Raw genomic sequence first — 12,794 nt, forward strand, 5'->3', positions numbered from 1 at the left:
AATTCCTAGCAGACAGGAAGAACACAACTTCATTTAAAGGGTGTTTTTGTTTCTGTTATAAAAGCTTAGCCTACTAATTTAAGGGTTAGGGATAAATAAAAGAGAAATATAAGGGGTTTCCTTGCATTCCCATAAAAAGCGGAACATTAGCAATAATAATGACAATATTCCAGGACAAACTACCACATTTCGTGTGCCTTCATCAATCTGTCTGGTTCTGTGTAATCAATTCTTGTTTTCCTGGATCTTTGGTTAGCAGTCTGCTTTCATTAAGTCATCTGCTCCTAAACTATAAATAGTCCTGAAAATATGATTTGCTCCCTGGTGCTGTGTGACAATTGTCTAAGAATGTCAGTTTAAAACCTCTACTCAAGACTATTCCTTGAAGCATAAATAGTTGAGTAGCTGGCATAGTTCTTTCTACAAGATTCTAAAACTGCTCATCTTCAATGAAGATTCAATTTCTATTCTGTAGCTTATAACAGCCTGGGGCAGGCATGAGAGGAAAGTAAAACCACTTGTTAATGAGAAGAACAAATGTCACAGTAACCAATAATATCATAACAAAAGAAAGTAAAATTTTCTATCAGAGTATATCATACATAACTATTTTATAAGGATTCAACCAATGTTTATACTCTAGGAAAGAACATTATGATCAGTGGATGCACTGACAAGTCTCCAAGTCCTTTCAATCCATCCAGAAAATAATACAATATAAAATATATTTATATTAATAACCTTTCCTCTGAACAAAATTAACCTAGAGAAAGATGAGTTTCACTTTTTGTGAAGAGTTGAATATTTTGAATTCTGTTGAACTGATGAAAAACATGAAGCAGACTTCCAGTTTCTGGTCCAGCATGTAATAAGCCTGGAAGTTTCCACTCCAAGTTAACAAGTAAAAAGCTGAACAAACTGAAAAATCAACAACACTTCTTAGATCTGTAGGAGAAATGAGGTCATAGGGCAAACTGCCGCTCCTAAAATTGGAGAGATAGGTAAGCAAATACAGAGAATCACAACTTATTGGCTCAGAAACCCAGGAGCAGAAACCTCCATGGGAACCAGTGACAGGACAGGAAAACCTGAAGTGTAATTGATGAATTGATGGAGGCTTAGTGTGGGCAAGCCTGGGAGATAAAAACTCCATGGGGACCCAGCAATAGGGGGACCCCAACACTTTTGTGAGTCACGTCTCCTTGAGCTCTATCAGGTTCTCACATTGATTATCAGAGAAAAATCGCCTCATGCTTCCTGGAGGAGGAGGGGAAAAGGAACCATTTTTAAATATACTAATGCATTCTGTTCTTCCTAACAAGGTCTTCCCTTAGAAGAAAGTATTTAACCAGAGCCTAACCTTCTCGAGTTTTACCAGAGCTTAATGGACCTGGGGAAAGGGAAATACCTAACTCTAGCTGATTCTAGCCTTCCATGTGGAGGAGGGAAATATCCAACTCCAGTCACTCTAGCCATCCTGTCCCACCCAAGCGTTGGGGTGAGGCATCGAGAAGCACATGTGAAGTTCACAGTCCAGAGGCATGGACTCAGTAAAAGACTGAGACCTAATCAGAGGCATATAGAACACCTCCCTACCTCAACACCTTATCAGCAGATCTAAAGGACTACTTACAGCAATTCCTTTTACCCATACATCATGTCTGGCTCTTGAGAAAAAATTACAGGGCATACCAAAAGGCAAAAAGCACAGCTCAAAGCAAGTATCAGAACCAGACACAGACTATGATTAATACTCTAAGGGCTCTAGTGGATAAAGTAGAGTGCATGCTACCACAGAGTGGCAGTGTAAGCAGAGAGATGGAAATGCTAAGAAAGAACCAAAATACTCTAACAGAAATCAAGAATGCCTTTGATGGACTGTTAGTAGACTGGACATGGCCAAGGGAAGAATCTCTGAGCTTGAGGATATCTCAAAAGAAACCTCCAAAAGTTAAAACAGAGAGAAACAGGACTGAATAAAGAAAACAGAACTGAATATCCCAGAACTGTGAGACAATGACAAAATGTGTAACATTTGCTTGAAGAGAGAAAGAAACAGAAGAAATATTTGAAACAATAATCACTGAGAATTTCTCCAAATTAATATTAGATACCAAGCCACAGATTCAGGAAACTCAGAGAACAACAAGCAGAATAAATGCCAAAATAACTACGCCTATGTATACCATTTTCAAACTACAGAAAACCAAAGATAAAGGAGAAAGAAGTCTGAAAGCTTTTATTTCCCCGAAAGAAGCCAGAGGAAAATATACCTTACCTATAGAGGAGAAAAGATACGAATTTTATCTGACTTCTCCTCAGAAACCAAGCAAGAAAGAAGATAGTAGAGGGAAATATTTAAAGTATTGAGAGAAAAAACCGTCAACCTAGAATTCTGTACTCTGCAAAATCATCCTTCAAAACTGAAGGAGAGAGGCTAGCCCAGTTGCACAGTGGTTGAGTTTGTGCACTCCGCTTTGATGGCCCAGGGTTCTCAGGTTCAGATTCTAGGTGCAGACCTAGTACCACTCACCAAGCCATGCTGTGGCAGCATCCCACATAAAATAAAGGAAGATTGGCACAGATGTTAGCTCAGCAACAATCTTCCTCAAGCAAAAAGAGGGAGATTGGCAACAGATGTTAGCTCGGGGCCAATTTACCTCCCCCCATCCCCACCCCCCCAAAAAGAAAAGAAAGTAAAGGAGAAATAAAGATTTTCTAGGACAAATAAAAATTAAAGAGATTTGTTGTCAGTAGACCTGCCTTGCAAGAAACGTTAAAAGAAGTTCTTTAGAGAGAAGAACAATTATATAGATCATCAACTCAGATCTACATTAAAAAATGTAGAGCATCAGAGAAGGAATAAGTGAAAGTAAAATGTAAACGTTTATTTTCTTATTCTTAATTAATCTAACAGATAACAATTTGTTCAAAATACTATTGGCAACTGTATTCAATTATGTATAATCATATTTGTATATAAGTGAAATGAATGACAGCAATGATACAAGAGACAGGAGGGAGAAATAAAGATTATTTTGTTATTATAAGGCACCACTACCAGGGGAGTCATACGATGTTATTTTAAAGTGGAATTGGATTAGCTGTAATTGTGCATTGCAAACTCTAGGGCAACCATTAGAAAAAGAAAAAAAAAGTATAACTGATATGCTAAGAAAGGAGGAAAAGTGGAATTGTATAAAGTGCTCAGTTAAAACCACAAGAGGCAAAAAATGAGTGGAAAACAAAAACAGGAACAAAGGCAACAAAAAGAAGACAATAACAAATATGGTAGATATTAATCCAACTCTATAGTAAAAATCATTTTGAACATCAATAGTCTAAATGCACCAATTAAAAAACAGTGATTGTCAGAGTGGATCAAAAAACAAGACTCAATGATATGTTTTCCGCAAGAAACCCACTTTAAACATGAAGACATATATAGATTAAAATTAAATGGTTGGAGAAAGATATACCATGCTAACAGTAATCCCAAGATTGAAAAAGCAGCAAAACAATTTTAGACAGAGGAGATTTCATGCTAAGGAAAGTTATCAGGGATAAAAAGAGGTATTACATACCGATAAAGGGGTCAATTCTCTGAGAAGCCATAGCAACCTTTAATGAATATGCACCAGAGAAGAGAGCACCAAAGTATGTGAGGCAAAAATTGGGAGAACTGCAGAAAGAAATAGACTAATCTACTATTATAGTTGGAGTTTGAACATCCCTCTATCGGAAATGGACAGATTGTTGTTCTTAATAATAAGTGTTGGTGAGAATGTAAAGAAATTATTTATGTGTTAAATCAGAAACGTGTTAAATTTAAGAAGTCATAATCACCACCAATATAAGTAAATAAATAACTAAAGTCCTAAGGAAAACAGAAATTAAAAAATTTAAAATAAGATAAAATTAACAAATCAAAAATAATAATTTATTCTTAAAACCCAATAACTTTTTCTTTGAAAATTAACAAATAAAAAATAGATATATAGCTCTGGAAAATCTAACTCAAGAAGAAAAAACACTCATTAAAATAAGATTTGATTAAAAGTCACAGAGTAAATGTGGAAGCAGAACTAGGACCCATGATATAAACTGTCATGCCCAAATAGACTATAGATTTCTTAAGGGGGGGTCATTTATAATATCTCTCTTTATTTTCCACATAAGACTAAACAGCTTCAAAAATAAAACAAACACCAGCCTGTGTTGTAGAAGATCTCCTTTTTTAAGAACACAAAACAGAAATTTTTTTTAAAATTTATTTTTGCTAATAACACAGATAATTCCTGGCTTTTATTAATAGACTTAGCAATTGATAATTCTTCTAGTTTTCTATAGATTTACCAATACTGAAGCAGAGTTCTTAAAAGTACCCTCTGCTAAGTGCCTTATTTGGCCAGCTAAGGCTCTGCCTTGTTTTATTCCCAAGGAAGATAGATCATAATCAATAATGGATCATTTCGGCATAACATACCTTATAGAGTTATCAAAGAAGAGTTTTTCAGAAAAATATGATCAGAAGCAAGTTATTCCCCAGGTGTGGAAAAGAAGCATCTTCAGTCCCAGGGATGCATATTGCAATCTGGCTTGAAAAACTAACCTGGTGGAAAGTTAAAAGGTGGGTCCTTCTGCTCACACTTTTTTTCAGATGTTTTGGGTTAAAATTAAAATTCAATCTAACATTTACAGAGAAAGTGAGAAAGATTGCAAAGTGGCAGCTTGTATCCTTAGAGGACACTGGGGAGAGGAGGATGGGTTTCCAAACCAGACCAGTCTTTATTATTGTTTGCTTATCAAATCGTAAGGAGTCTTGTAACAATCATGCCAAGCTGGCCCTTTAAATGGTCTCCCAAATACAGGTCCTGATTCAGCTTATGCCCCCCAAAACCATACAATCCAATAAACGTGGGAAAAGCAAGTGTGTTCCAATTTAAAACAAAACAGAACATTAGAAGTTGGTCACGCTTGTGAGAGGATTAAGATTCTTTAAATAGATATCTTCAATAATTATTTTAATGAGTAATCATTTCAATGACTAAATTATTGAATAGTCTGGAAACCCAACATATAATAAGTCATTCAGTTGCCATCCTGAGACTTGAAAATAGAAATAAGTGCCCAAGTGATTACCTGTATCAACCAATAATATCCAAGCAATTCAATCACTCTTCCTAAAGTGTGTTTTGTTTGGTTGGTTGGTTTTGGTTTCTTTGTTTAGGACAGACCTTTACAGGCTTCAGGTGCAGAGGTTAGAAACTGGAAACATTCAGCCCAAAGGAGTTCTGAGCTTGGAAGCTTGTGTTTTCTTTAATTCCTAGTCAAAAGGGTAAGCGTGATCTATGAATATGACCTATTCTTGGATGCTGCTTTCAATGAGAGGAACACCACTAATATACCAAATTAGAAATTAGCCAAAAAATTCATGTCAACCAATCATTTCTGTATTGTCCAATATGTAGTCACTAGCCATATGTGCCTGTATAAACTTAAATTTGGAGTGACATCAGCATCATGGCAGAGTGAACTTGCCCAGGACTCTCTCTCCTCCAACATACAACAAAAAGGGGCATCCGTACTCCAACAGAGGACATCCTAACACAACACAAAAATGTCAGAGAGTAACACAGCCATACAACACAGGACAGAGAGGCTGGAGCCCCCCTCAGAGGAGCTGGAACAGGGTAAGAGAGAACTTTGCTCCCTCCCCTAATGACTGTAATCTGCAATCTGCAACCATGGGAGGCACTGTGAGGGAAGGAATGGGGGAGGGGATGCTCATTCATGGGAACATCAAGGACTCCTCAGGGCCATTGCAGCCTAGGGGGAAGCCCTCTACTGGGGTGAAAGCTTTCACGGGGGTGACCTCATCAAGCCAACACCCTAGGAGACCAGATAGTGAGAGCAGAGCGAGAAAATCCTGAGAGCACACAGGAGATAGCACCGGTCACCCTATCCACCCGACGCTGGCTCCACTGCCCATGATCTTGGCTGAAGGCAGAGGGCTCAAAGCATGAGGCTCTCGACCCCCACCCAGTGGCCATAGGAGGTAACTGCAATCAAATAATATCAGAATGCTTAAGAAGCGACCCACCTCTAGCAATATCAGACACTACTTCAAATCTCCAGACCAGAGAGAAAACAACAAGCTCCCAGAATTCAGTCCTGAGGACACAGAAATATGTAATCTAAATGACAATGAATTCAAAATAGCTATCATCAAAAAGCTCAAGAGGTAAAAGAGAATGTAGAGAAACAATTCAATGAGTTCAGGAGCTACTTTACAAAAGAGATTGAAAGTATAAAGAAGAATCAATCAGAAATATTAGAGATGAAAGACACAGTGGAAGAGATAAAACAAAATACAGATTCCCTGAACACTTGAGTGAACATCATAGAGGAGCATATCAGTATAACCAAAGATAGACATGTTGAAATGCTCCAGACAGAGGAGAAGAGAGAACTAAGACTAAGAAGAAATGAAGAAAGTCTCTGAGACATATCCGACTCAATGAGGAAATGTAACATAATAATTACAGGTATTCAAGAAGGAGAAGAGAAGGAGAATGGAGCAGAAAGCATGTTCAAAGAAATAATAGCAGAAAATTTCCAAAACCTAGGGAAAGAGAGGGAAATCTGGATGGAAGAGTCTTCCAGATCTCCTAGATTTGTCGATTCAAAAAGACCTACTGCAAGGCATATAGTAGTAAAACTGGCAAAAATTAATGACAAAAACAGAATATTAAGGGCAGTAAGGCAGAAGAAAATATCCTACAATGGAACCCTTATCAGGCTTTCAGCATATTTCTCTGCAGAAATCTTACAAGCTAGGAGAGAATGGAATGACATATTCAAATCTTTAAAAGACAAAAATCTTTAGGCAAGAATACTCTATCCAGCAAAAATATCCTTTAAATATGAGGGAGAAATAAAAACTTCTCCAACAAACAAAAGCTAAGTCACTTCTTAGCCATGAGACTCCCCCCTCTACAAGAAATCCTCAACAAGGCCCTTATACCTGGAAAAAAAAGAGAGAAAGTGGTCACAAAACACAGAATAAGGAGATAAATAGGTAGACAGAATCAGAATAGGATAGCAAATACTCAAGTATAGCATTAAGCTAGAGAGAAGGAAAACACCAAAAACAAAGATAATCCTGTCATTTTAACCACAAACTCACAACACAAGATGGAATAAGATACAAGCAAAACAACTTAGGAGGGGAGGAGGAAAGGGACTGAATCAGTTTAGACTAAGGAAATAAGAGGCCATCAGAAAATGGACTGTCTTATACACGAGATTCTGAATACAAACCTCAGGGTAACCACTAAACATAAAGCAGAACAGAGACAGATATAAAAAATAAGGGGAAAACAAAGAAACACATCATAAAAAACTACATAATGCAATGGGTAGACCAAAACACACAGGATGAGAAACAAAGGAAATGGAGGAAAACCAGAAAATGAGTGATAAAATGACAGCATTAAGCTCTCATACATCAATAATCACGCTAACATAAATGGATTGAATTCTCCAATTGAAAGACACAGAGTGGTGAGAAGGATTAAAGAACAAGACCCAACAATATGCTGCCTCCGGGAAACACATCCCAGCTCCAAAGACAAACACAGGCTCAGAGTGAAGGGATGGAAGATGATACTCCAAGCTAATGGCAAACAAAAGAAAGCAAGTGTTGCAATACTTATGTCAGATAAAGTAGACTTCAAGATAAGACAGGTAAAGAGAGACAAGGAAGGGCAGTATATAATGATCGAAGGGACATTCCATCAAGAAGAAATAACACATAAATATCTAGGGACCCAACACAGGAGCACCAAAGTTCATAAAGTAACTATTAACAAACCTAAAAGAAGATATTAATAATAACACAATAATAGTAGGGGACCTGAACACTCCACTTACATCAATGGATAGATTATCCAGACAGAAAATCAACAAGGAAACCCAAGGAATTACGTGAAAAGCTAAACCAGTTGGACTTAATAGACATATGTAAAACATTCTATCCAAAAATTGCAGAACACACATTCTTCTCAAGTGCACGTGGAACATTCTCAAGGATAGACTGTATGTTGGGAAACAAGGCAAGCCTCTACAAATTTAAGAAAATTTAAATAATAGCAAGCATCTTTTCTGATCACAGTACTATAAAGCTATAAATTAATTATAAGAAAAAAGCTGAGAAAGGGACAAAGATGTGGCGACCACATAACATGCTATTGAACAAGCAATGGATCATTGAAGAAATTAAAGGAGGAATCAAAAACTATCTGGAGACAAATGAAAATTATAACATACCATACCAACTCATATGGAATGCAGCAAAAGCTGTATTAAGAGGGAAACTCATCACAATATAGGCACACCTTAACAAACAGGAAAAATCGCAAATAAGCAATCTCAAATTACACCTAACTGAATTAGAAAAGAAGAATGAACAAAGCCCAAAGTCAGCAGAAGGAGAGAAATAATAAAAATCAGAGTAGAAATAAATGCTATTGAAACAAAAAAGGCAGTAGAAAGGATCAGTGAAACAAGAGCTGATTCTTTGAGAAGATAAATAAAATTGACAAGCCCCTAGCCAGACTTACAAAGAAAAAAAGAGAGAAAGTTCAGATAAACAAAATTAGAAATGAAAGAGGAGAAATAACAACAGACACCAAAGAAATACAATGGATTATAAGAGAATACTATAAAAAACTATATTCCAACAAAATGGATAATCTAGAGGAAATGGAGAATTCTTAGACTCTTACAACCTCCCAAAATTGAATCAAGAAGAAACAGACAATCTGAATAGACCAATCACAAGGAAAGAGATTGAAACAGTAATCAAAAGCAGCCGAAAGAATAAAACCCCAGGACCAGGAGGCTTCCCTGGGGAACTCTATCAAACTTTTAGGAAGGATTTAATACCTATCTTTCTCTAGCTATTCCAAAGAATTAGGGTAGTTGGAACACTTCCTAAAACATTCTATGAGGCTAACATCACTCTGATACCAAAGCCTGACAAGGACAACACAAAAAAGGAAAACTACAGGCCAATACCGCTGAAGAACATAGATGCAAAAATCCTCAGCAATATTTTGGCAACCTGAATTCAGCAATATATCAAAAGGATAATACGTCATGATCAAGTGGGATTTATACTATGGACACAGGGATGGTTCAACACCCGCAAATCAATCAACATGATACACCACATCAACAAATTGAGGAATAAAAACCACATGATCATCTCAATAGATGCAGAGAAAGCATTTGACAAGGTTGAACAGCCATTTATGATAAAAATTCTTAACAAAATGGAGATAGAATGAAATTACCTCAACATAATAAAGGCCATATATGACAAACCCACAGCCAACATCATACTCAATGTGCAAAAACTGAACACCATCCCCTTGAGAAGAGGAACAAGACAAGGATGCCCACTATCACCACTCTTATTCAACATAGTACTGGAGGTTTTGGCCAGAGCAATTAGGCAAGAGAAATGAATAAAAGGAATCCAAATAGGAGTGAAGAAGTGAAACTCTTGCTGTTTGCAGACGACATGACTTATGTATAGAAGACCCCAGAGACTTGATCAGAAAACTAATAGAAATAATTAACAACTACAGTAAAGTTGCAGGGTACAAAATCAACTTACAAAAATCAGTTGCTTTTCTATACTCCAATAACGAACTTACAGAAAGAGAACTCAAGAATACAATTCCATTTACAATCGCAACTAAAAGAATAAAGTACCTAGGAATAAATTTAACCAAGGAGGTGAAGGACTTATACAATGAAAACCTATAAGACATTACTGAAAGAAATTGATACTGACATAAAGAGATGGAAAGAGATTCCATGCACAGGGACTGGAAGAATAAACATAGTTAAAATGTCCATACGACCAAAAGCAATCTCCAGATTTAATGCAATCCCTATCAGAATCCCAACGACATTCTTCATGGAAATAGAACAAAGAATCCTAAAATTCATATGGGGCAACCAAAGACCCCGAATTTCTAAGGCGATCCTGAGGAAAACGAGAAAAGCTGGAGGTATCACAATCCCTGACTTCAAAATGTACTACAAAGCCATAGTGATCAAAACAGCGTGATACTGGTACAAAAACAGGCACACAGATCAATGGAAAAGAACTGAAAGTCCAGAAATAAAACCTCACATGTAGGGAGAGCTAATCTTCAACAAAGGTGCCAAGAACATACAAGGGAGAAAAGACAGTCTCTTTGACAAATGGTGTTGGGAAAACTGGACAGCCACAGGCAAAAGAATGAAAGTAGACCATTACCTCATGCCATACACAAAAATAAACTCAAAATGGATCAAAGACTTGAAGATAAGTCCTGAAACCATAAAACTCCTGGAAGATAATATAGGTAGTACACTCCTTGACATCAAACTGAAAAGGATCTTTTCGAATACCATGTCTTCTCAGACAAGGGAAACAAAAGAAAAAATAAACAAGTGGGAGTTCCTCAGACCAAAGAGCTTCTGCAAGGCAAAAGGAACTAGAATAAAAACAAAGAAACAACCCACCAACTGGGAGAAAATATTTGCAAATCATATATCTGACAAGGGGTTAATCTCCATAATGTATAAGGAACTCACACAACTTAACAATTAAAAAATAAACAGCCCAATCAAAACATGGGCAAAGGATATGAACAGACATTTTTCCAAAGTAGATATACAGATGGCCAATAAACACAGGAAAAGATGTTCAACACCACTTCATCATCATCAGGGAAATACAAATCAAAACTACACTAAGATACCACCTTATGCCTATTAAAATGGCTATAATCACTAAGACTAAAAATAACAAATGTTGGAAAGAGTGTGGAGAGAAGGGAACACTCATACACCGCTGGTGGGAATGCAAACTGGTGCAGCCACTGTGGAAAACAGTATGGAGATTCCTCCAAAATCTCAAAATAGAACTACCATATGGCCCAATTATCCCACTACTAGGTATTTACCCAAATAATTTGAAATCAACAATCCAAAATAACATATCCACCCCTATGTTCATGTCAGCACTATTCGCAATAGCTGAGACATGGAAACTATCCAAGTGCCCACTGACTGATGACTGGATAAAGATATGGTATATACATACAATGGAATGCTAATCAGCCATAAAAAAAGACAAATTCATCCCATTTGCAATAACATGGAAGGACCTGGAGGGAATTATGGTAAGCAAAATAAGCCCGACTGAGAAAGACAAACACCAGATGATTTCACTCGTGTAGAATATGAACAAACCCATGGACAAAGAAAGCAGTTCAGTGGTTACCAGGGGACGGGGGTTAGGGAGTGGGCACAGGGGGTGAAGGGGAGCACCTATGTGGTGACAGTCAAGAAATAATGTACAACTGAAATCTCACATTGATGTAAACTATTATGAACTCAATAAAAAAAATTTTGAATTAATCAAAATTAAAATCAAAATTCAGTTCCTTAGCACACTGGCCATACTTCAAGGGCTCAAAATCTGTATATTGGACAGCACAGATATAAAATATTTCTATTATCACAGAAAATTCCATTGGAAATCTGATTTAGATGCATAGATAAAGATAGACCTGGGCTTTAAAAAAAAGTTTGGCCAAAACTTGAATTAAGATGTTGTTTACCCTCTTTTTCAAAGACAGATAATCATTGATTAGAGACGTAACACTGTTACATGCCTGATCTCATTCTGTTCTTCTTCATGCTCTCCCCTGGCTTAGAATGGCCTCCTCAATCCTCCTATCTTTTAAATACCATTTTAGGGCCTGTCTCTTCCTAATCCCGCGATCACATTCTCTCTTCCAAAATGCTATTTCTTTTGGATGTAGTATAATGTGTTTCTTCCAAGTGGTAGGACTCACAAAGAAAAACTTGTATACTGCCTTTTCCTTCCCACTTATTTTTTCTTTCTTTGTATTGACATGTGAATGTGCTGTTCCACATCAAGATGGGACTATTGATTTTTATGGGCAGTCAATATTATTTTTGGTAAACAGCTGCCAACATCCCCATACAAAAGTCACGATGACCTACATCTTGGTGGTTGGTTGGTTTTCTCAGTCACTGAGGCTTTCTGTGGTGTGGGCCTCTTCTCCCTAGCCTTTGTATGAGACACCCATGGCAGAGACAATGGGTGTGACTCCACCTCTATTCCTCAACACTGAGCCCAGGGCAGAAGCTTTACAAATACCTTTTGCTTGATATAAAGCCATTTTTCATCTCTACTCTCTTTCCTTTAAAGAAAAATGTGCCTTTCAGTGGTCTCCTTCTCCCTGCAGAGGGTTTGTTCTCTCCAATGAACTTCCTCACCTATCATCAAACCACAAATGGCTGATTTCTCATTGTGAATGCATACATAGTGCAAAGTAACATGAAAGCTATGTCCATTAACAAACATTCATGGTTTTGTCTATCACAGCCCCCTCCACACACACGCTCTCACACATACACAACATCTGTCTTAGATTCAAACAAATAAATAAATAAAATGTCTCTGGAATATACACAATGGCATCTCTGGGTCCCTGTCCTCCATACACCTACTGTTACTACTGCCTCTACCACAACGGTGCCAAAGCATTATCAGGCAAAGACCACCAGGCACAAATCTGCTGCCTGGTGGATCAGATTTATTGATTCAATGCAGCAAGGGAGGGCAATCCAGAGGAAGCATGCAGTGCCATTTGAAAAGAGGAAGGAGGGAAGCATCTTTTATAACATTTGGGTTTCGG

Source organism: Equus caballus, chromosome 15 (genome assembly GCF_041296265.1).
Source record: "Equus caballus isolate H_3958 breed thoroughbred chromosome 15, TB-T2T, whole genome shotgun sequence".
NCBI classification, from domain to species: Eukaryota; Metazoa; Chordata; class Mammalia; order Perissodactyla; family Equidae; genus Equus; species Equus caballus.